This window comes from Setaria italica, chromosome IX (assembly GCF_000263155.2).
Source record: "Setaria italica strain Yugu1 chromosome IX, Setaria_italica_v2.0, whole genome shotgun sequence".
NCBI classification, from domain to species: Eukaryota; Viridiplantae; Streptophyta; class Magnoliopsida; order Poales; family Poaceae; genus Setaria; species Setaria italica.
Genome location: NC_028458.1, coordinates 19,840,350 through 19,847,061, shown reverse-complemented (window position 1 = coordinate 19,847,061; position 6,712 = coordinate 19,840,350).

The following is a 6,712-nucleotide window of genomic DNA, read 5'->3' as shown; positions in this document are numbered from 1 at the left end:
TGTGAAAAAGTTTAGTACTTTGGTAGTCTATGTTGATCATGATGACAAATTTGCACATGATAATTGGGATGATGTAGTTGCCAATCCAGTGGCTGATTTGCATAAGGTGTTAAGCCTAAGGAAGTTTGAGTATGTGAATAGCAAACCAGGTGAAAATCTGCTATATTCTATACTGATTTGAAGAAAGGGAGAGTTGAGCAAGGTCCTAGTTCTGAAGGTAATTCAGAAGTTGTCAGTGAGAGAAGTAGTGTTGGAGAAGATATGTATGTGGACAGTGATTATGAGATAGAAGGTGATGATTTGTTTGAGGATAATGTTGATATGGATGTCAGTGTTGCCAAAGACAACAAGAGGCTAGAGGAAGCATGTTGAAGACCTTTCAGACAAGTCGCCCAACAGTTGTTGCTGATGAAGATGACACTGATGATGAGACACTAGAACTCCCAGATTCAAATAAGGAAGGAGAAGGGAGGGGCAAGTTTAGATCTTGGAGGGAAGAGAACGTGACCAGTCCATCATTCTTTGTTGGATAGGTGTTCCCTTAAGTTAAGAAGTTGAGGCAATCAATTATAGAGTATTCTGCAAGGAACAGAGTAAAAATCAAGCTCCTCAGGAATGACTCAAAGAGGCTTAGAGGTCACTGTGCAAAGGGGTGTCTATGGAACATATATGCTTCAATGGACAGTAGGGTTAACTCAGTTGTTGTGAAGACATTCTATGGTGTTCATAACTGCAAAAAAGGAGTGGGTATTGAAGAGATGCATATCAAGGTGGTTAGCAGATAAGTACATTGATGCCTTTAGAGCAAATGACAAGATGGGTAGAACCAGCATTGGGAGGATTGTTCAGAAATATTGGAACTTAACACTGTCAAGGAGCAAGCTTGCCAGAGCAAGAAGGCTCATCATATCATCTATTAATGTAGATGAGGAGTAGCAATACAACTCTTTATGGGACTATGGACAGGAGATGAGAAGCAATCCTAGGAGCACATTTTACCTCAACCTGCTGATAGTAGGTTCAGTACATGTTATATGTCAATAGATGCTTGCAAAAGGGGTTTCAGGGCTGGATGCAGGCCAATCATCTGCCTTGATGGGTGTCACATCAAAACAAAGTTTGGAGGACAACTTTTGACAGTAGTAGGAATGGACCCAAATGACTGCATTTTCCTATTGCAATTGTTGCTGTTGAGGTTGAGTCCTTGGCTTCTTGGAAGTGGTTTTTACAAACTCTGAAAGATGACCTTGGGATTGATAACACCTACCCCTGGACCATCATGACTGACAAGCAAAAGGTATGTAGCCACCTTTGATTAATTCTACCAATTGTTGACTAATTTGTTTACCTTGCATCTTTGACTAATGCCACATTTTACTGTTTCAGAGTCTTATCCCAGCAGTTCAACAGATTTTTCCTGAATTAGAACACAGGTTCTGTGTCAGGCACCTGTATTCCAATTTCCAAGAAAAGTTCAAAGGTGAGATTCTCAAAGATCAGTTGTGGGCTTATGCAAGATCATCATCAGTGGAGCAATGGAACAAAAATATGGAGAAGATGAAGGCTTTGAATGCAGATGCATACAACTGGTTAGAGAAAATGGTTCCCAACACTTGGGTGAGAGCTTTTTTCTCAGAGTTCCCCGAGTGTGACATATTGCTGAACAACAACTGTGAAGTGTTCAACAAATACATTCTAGAGGCAAGAGAGCTTCCAATCCTTAGCATGTTTGAGAGGATCAAGACTCAGCTAATGACAAGGCATTACAACAAGCAACAAGAATTGGCAACCCAGATGGAAGGAAGCTTCTGCCAAAAAATCAGGAAGAAGGTGGCTAAGAATGCAGAGTATGCAAAATTGTGCTATGCTTTGCCTTTTGATCAAGGTGTGTTCTAGGTGCAAATTAGGGATTACCAGCACATAGTGGACATCAATGCCAAGACTTGTGACCGCAGAAGGTAGCAACTGATAGGTGTGCCATGCTGCCATGCAATTGCTTGATTGAGGCATGAGAGAATTAAGCCTGAGAGTGTGCTTCCAAGTTGCTATTCAGTGGAGACATTCAAAAAAGCATATGGATACAACATATGGCCTTGCAAGGACAAAAGCATATGGGAAAGGATTACAGGACCAAAAGTTCTCCCACCAAAGTATGAGAAGAAACTAGGCAGGCCACCAAAATCTAGGAAGAAGTAGCCACAAGAAATTCAAGGAACAAATGGATCCAAATTAACTAAGTATGGAGTTGTAATGCACTACAGTCACTGCAAAGAAGCTGGCCACAACATTGGTGGTTGCAAACTTAAGAAGATGGGATTCAGTTCAGCTGAAGCTAGAAAATTAGTTGCACAAACACAAGTTCGGCTACAACTTGAGGCTGAACAAGTTGCTGTTGCTGTAGCTGCAGTCCAAACAAATGAGGCCACCAATGATGAGCCTAACAATGAGCCAGTGAACCAGGAATTCACAAATGATGATGCATTGCCTTCAATGACACAAGCCACATCCACCATGCTGAGTGAGATGCTTTCTTAGGTACCTTTTCTAGCACTTCAAAAACTGAATACAACCAAAGCACTATGTGACTGACTAACACTTCATTTTGTAGGAAACCCAATCTACAATGCAATCTCAGGTTTATGGGCCATTGCCAGATAGTGGATTCATCATGTCCAACCAACCAGTTGTAAGACCTGCCACCTTGACAACAAGCACCAAAGTAGGAAGGGCAGCATCATCAAGGAAGAGGAAGGAACCTAGAAACAAGGGACAAGTGCAGAAGAGGAAGGCATCGAGCAGCAAGGGTCCAGAGCAAAAGAAGAGCAGAACAACCAGCAAAAAGGGAGAGGTGCAGCATAAGAACTGAACATGTTATGACTTTTGTGTGATGAAATTATAACTTTTGAGAGATGTCTAGGTGAATTTACTGTGATGCCAAGATGACTTTTATGTGATGAACAACATGTTTTTGTGATCATGGCTACTACCTCCTGGATGGATAGATTGTGCCAGTTATGGATCTTTATCAAAAAAGTCTCAGTATGATTTCTACTATGGATCTTTTGTTCTATAAGGCAATACAGTAAAACAAAGAGATGTAACTGTCATTTCATTTCATAAATCACCATTACATTCTGGAAGAACAATACATTTTATTCAGTTTAACCAATTCATAGTAACATATTGTAACGCCCGCAAAAAAAATCATTAACTAAAATCACCGTTAAAAACTGTCTTTAAAACCTTTTTACCGCTGAGCTCCCAGAAATCGGAAACCTCCCCGGCGATTTCGCCGTCCCGGTACCCATGCCGACCCCCCCACCTATCTTTTTATCTGTGCCCGCGAATCTCGCCGCGTGCCGGTGTCAGACGCCGAGCGCGTGCTCCGACCGCGTGCCGCGAGTGCCGCCGGTCTCCCCCTTTTCTTTCTCTTTTTCTTCCCCTTTCTCCTTTTTCTTTTTCCTTCTTCTTTCTTCCTCCTTCTCCTTTCTTCTTCCTCCCTCCTCCTCTCTCCTCCTTCTTCTTCCTGGCACCCGGACCGGCCCCAACTCATTTACTACCCGGCGCCCCTCCCTCCTGGAGCCACGCCGCCCGGCTACCTTGGGCCCGCCGGCCACTCCGCACGACGCCTGGCGCTCGACCCCGCCCGCGCCTGAACCCGGCCGCGCCCACGACTGGCGCGTCGTGCCGGTCCGCCCGGCCCTGCCGGCGCGCCTGGCGCCACGCCGCCTGGCCGCCTTGGCCCGCGCCCGGGGGGGCACGTGCCGCCGCCCGGCGCCACTCCCCGGCCGGCCCGCCCGGCCCCTACCCCGCCGTACGCCGCCGCCACTCCGCCCGGCGCCTGGCGCCACGCCGCGCCCCGACCTGCACGCCACCGCCGGCGCCCTCCCCGCCGCCTATAAAAAGCCGCCCGGCCTCCCCACTCTCCACCCACCAGCACCCCCACCGCACCCACTACGAGCCGCCGCCGCCGCCGTGCGCCACCGCCGCCGCCGTGCACCACCGCCGCCGCCGTGAGCCCCGCCGCCGCCTTCCTTCGCCCAAAGACCGGCGCCCGGTCCACCCCTCCCCAAGGTGAGGGGCAAAACGAGGCCCCCTCCTCTTCCTCCACCGCCCGCCGCCCCCGGCTCGCCGCCGGCGACGCCCGGCCGGCCGCCGGCCACTCTCTCCCTCCCTCTCTCTTCCTCTGTTTCCTGGAAGAAGAAGGAGCCAAAACTCCAAGAATTCCGATCTAACCCCCAAGTTTCCCCAAATCACACATAAGCCCCTCCACTTCCGAAAGAAATTACAAATAGGTCCCTGGTTTATTAAAAATCAGCCCTAAAACCCCATTTAAGCCCCTAATCAATGATTAACCCGTCATTTCATGCGCCAAACTCCCTCCAATTAATCCCAAATTTTACCACGTCACCCTCCAGAATACTTTCGCCGATCCATATCCAAATTTCCCAAAAATAATCCCTCTACCTATTTTCCGTTCGCGTTTCCTGTTCGGAGCTCACGGTTAAAAATCGTTTTCTCTTTTATTTATTCGTGTGCCTGTTTGTGTGTGCCGTAGATCGCGGATTGCCCGAGGAGGAGCCCGAGGAAGAGTTTGACCGCGAGCCCGAGCCCGAGGACCAGTACCGCGAGCCGGAACCCCCGGAAGGCTTTGAAGACGGCAAGTCCAATCTCACCCTTTTGATGCATACTTAATACCTAGTTTTTCAAACACAACCTATTGGCCTGTTTTTACAAAATGCATATTATTTTATCGCAAGACATGGTTGGATAGCCACCCCTTGATTGTTATGAACATTCCTTGTTGTCCTATGCTTATCTCTAAATATGACTCGCTCTGTTTAGTTGATAACCGCTGCTAGAACGCTTAGGAACCTGTTACTCAAATGCAAACATTATTACAACGGTGTATTCGGGAAATTAAGGTGTGTGTGTGTCCAAGTAAGAATAATGGCTTTTGGTTCGGGAAAAGAAATGTGTGGACGGGATGGATGGGTGTTCCTTGTGTGGGATGCCCAGTTGTTGTGCTCGTACCTTGGTGGTTGGGCAATGTTGGGAGATATCCATCCGGTCATAATTAAGGACCGAGTTAATGTGTCATCTTGCCTAATTCCACTATCGTGCAACCACTCGACCGTTGTATGGGCAACGGCTTAGCATAAACCCCACTAGCTGGGTGGTTAGTCCTCAGGAGTGCTGGTGAGCAACGGGAACCCACGGAAAAGGATTAAGATCTTGGTGACTTGAGTCCCGGTTACGGTCTCCTGAATGAGCCGTGGACCCCTTGGGTGTTCCGTGAGAACTAGCCAGTCTTAGCTAAGGTGGGTAATGGCTTTGTTAGGATCCGTACCGTCACTAAGGTGATCGTGCTACGGTACCCTACTTGTGGGAAAAGTGTACACCCTCTGCAGAGTGAAAACCTATCCGGGTAGCCGTGTCCACGGTATTGGACGAATTACGGCTTGGTCACATAACTAGTGTTTGGGCAAGGATGTCATGAGTGTGTGTGTGTGTGTGTGTGGAATTTCAGAAGAGTCCGGCAGTTGTGCCGTGCGCTATGACGGACGGGGAGTCCGATAGCGATAAAAGTTGGATCCTTTGTGTAGGATCAACCCCACTCAGTATTTCGGGTATTAAAGGCAACTTTACAAAAATCCTTTCGAAAACGATCCCTTGCATGTGTTAAAAATTAGCTTTTCCGCAAAATAAACCCTAGCCTATCCTTGTTATACTTGTGCATAATCTTGCTTGTATCCCCTCCGTGGATGGGGTTGGACTTGTTGAGTATGTTAGTACTCACCCTTGCTTCATTGCTACAGAGGAAGACCCTGAGTTCGTCGCAGAAGACCTCGAGTAGAGGTTGTGTCCGCACCCGACGCTGCCTGTGGTGTTGCCCTGCCCAAGATGCTGCTGCTGCCGTGTAGTCTCGAGTGCTGTCTTTTGGCAGTCGCTTGGTTAGCCGCCGTTATCTATTTACTGTTTATCGCTGCGTGGCTTTCACGCCCACTCCCTCGGGAGTTGTACGGTAACTGAATTATCTGTCGAATAAATGTGTTATCAGCCTCCTGGGACTGGTATTTGTATCACATTTAGTCTCTACTCATGTGGGGACGCTTCAGGTGGTATCAGAGCCGTCGTTGGCTGTAGGACGCAACCTTAGGACTGGATTAGCCCATTTTGACCAAAACAAAAGAATTACAAAATTTCTTCCTACCTTGCTCTATTGAAAAACTAATTTGTGCCCCGGATCTTTTCCAGATGGCCGAGGAAGGATGGGTCAACAGCCACTGCCTGGAGGAGCCTGGTTTTCCCAGATTGCTGTTCGCCTGCATGGACCGCCTTGGGATTTACGAGCGTCCGGAGTACACCAGCAGGGAGTACGAGGACCGCGGGACCCCTCGGTGCGAGATGATTATCTACATCGGGCGGAGTAGCCGCTATCCGGATATCCAGCCATGGAACGTGACCGCCACCGGCTTCCGACACAAGGATACCTATCAAGTGGCAGCCCGGAAGGCCCTCCGTTTCCTGTGCCAGATCTACGAGAGGCACATTGGCCGCACTCCGATGAGGTTTTACCCGCCTGTCAAGAAGAACCGCCCGGTTTGGCTGGCCCGGGTACGGACCTTGGAAGGACGTGGACAGCGCGAGGATGACCCCACTGTGCTACACATGGCTGCCTACCTTCTCACCTTGGATGAGCTCTACGACG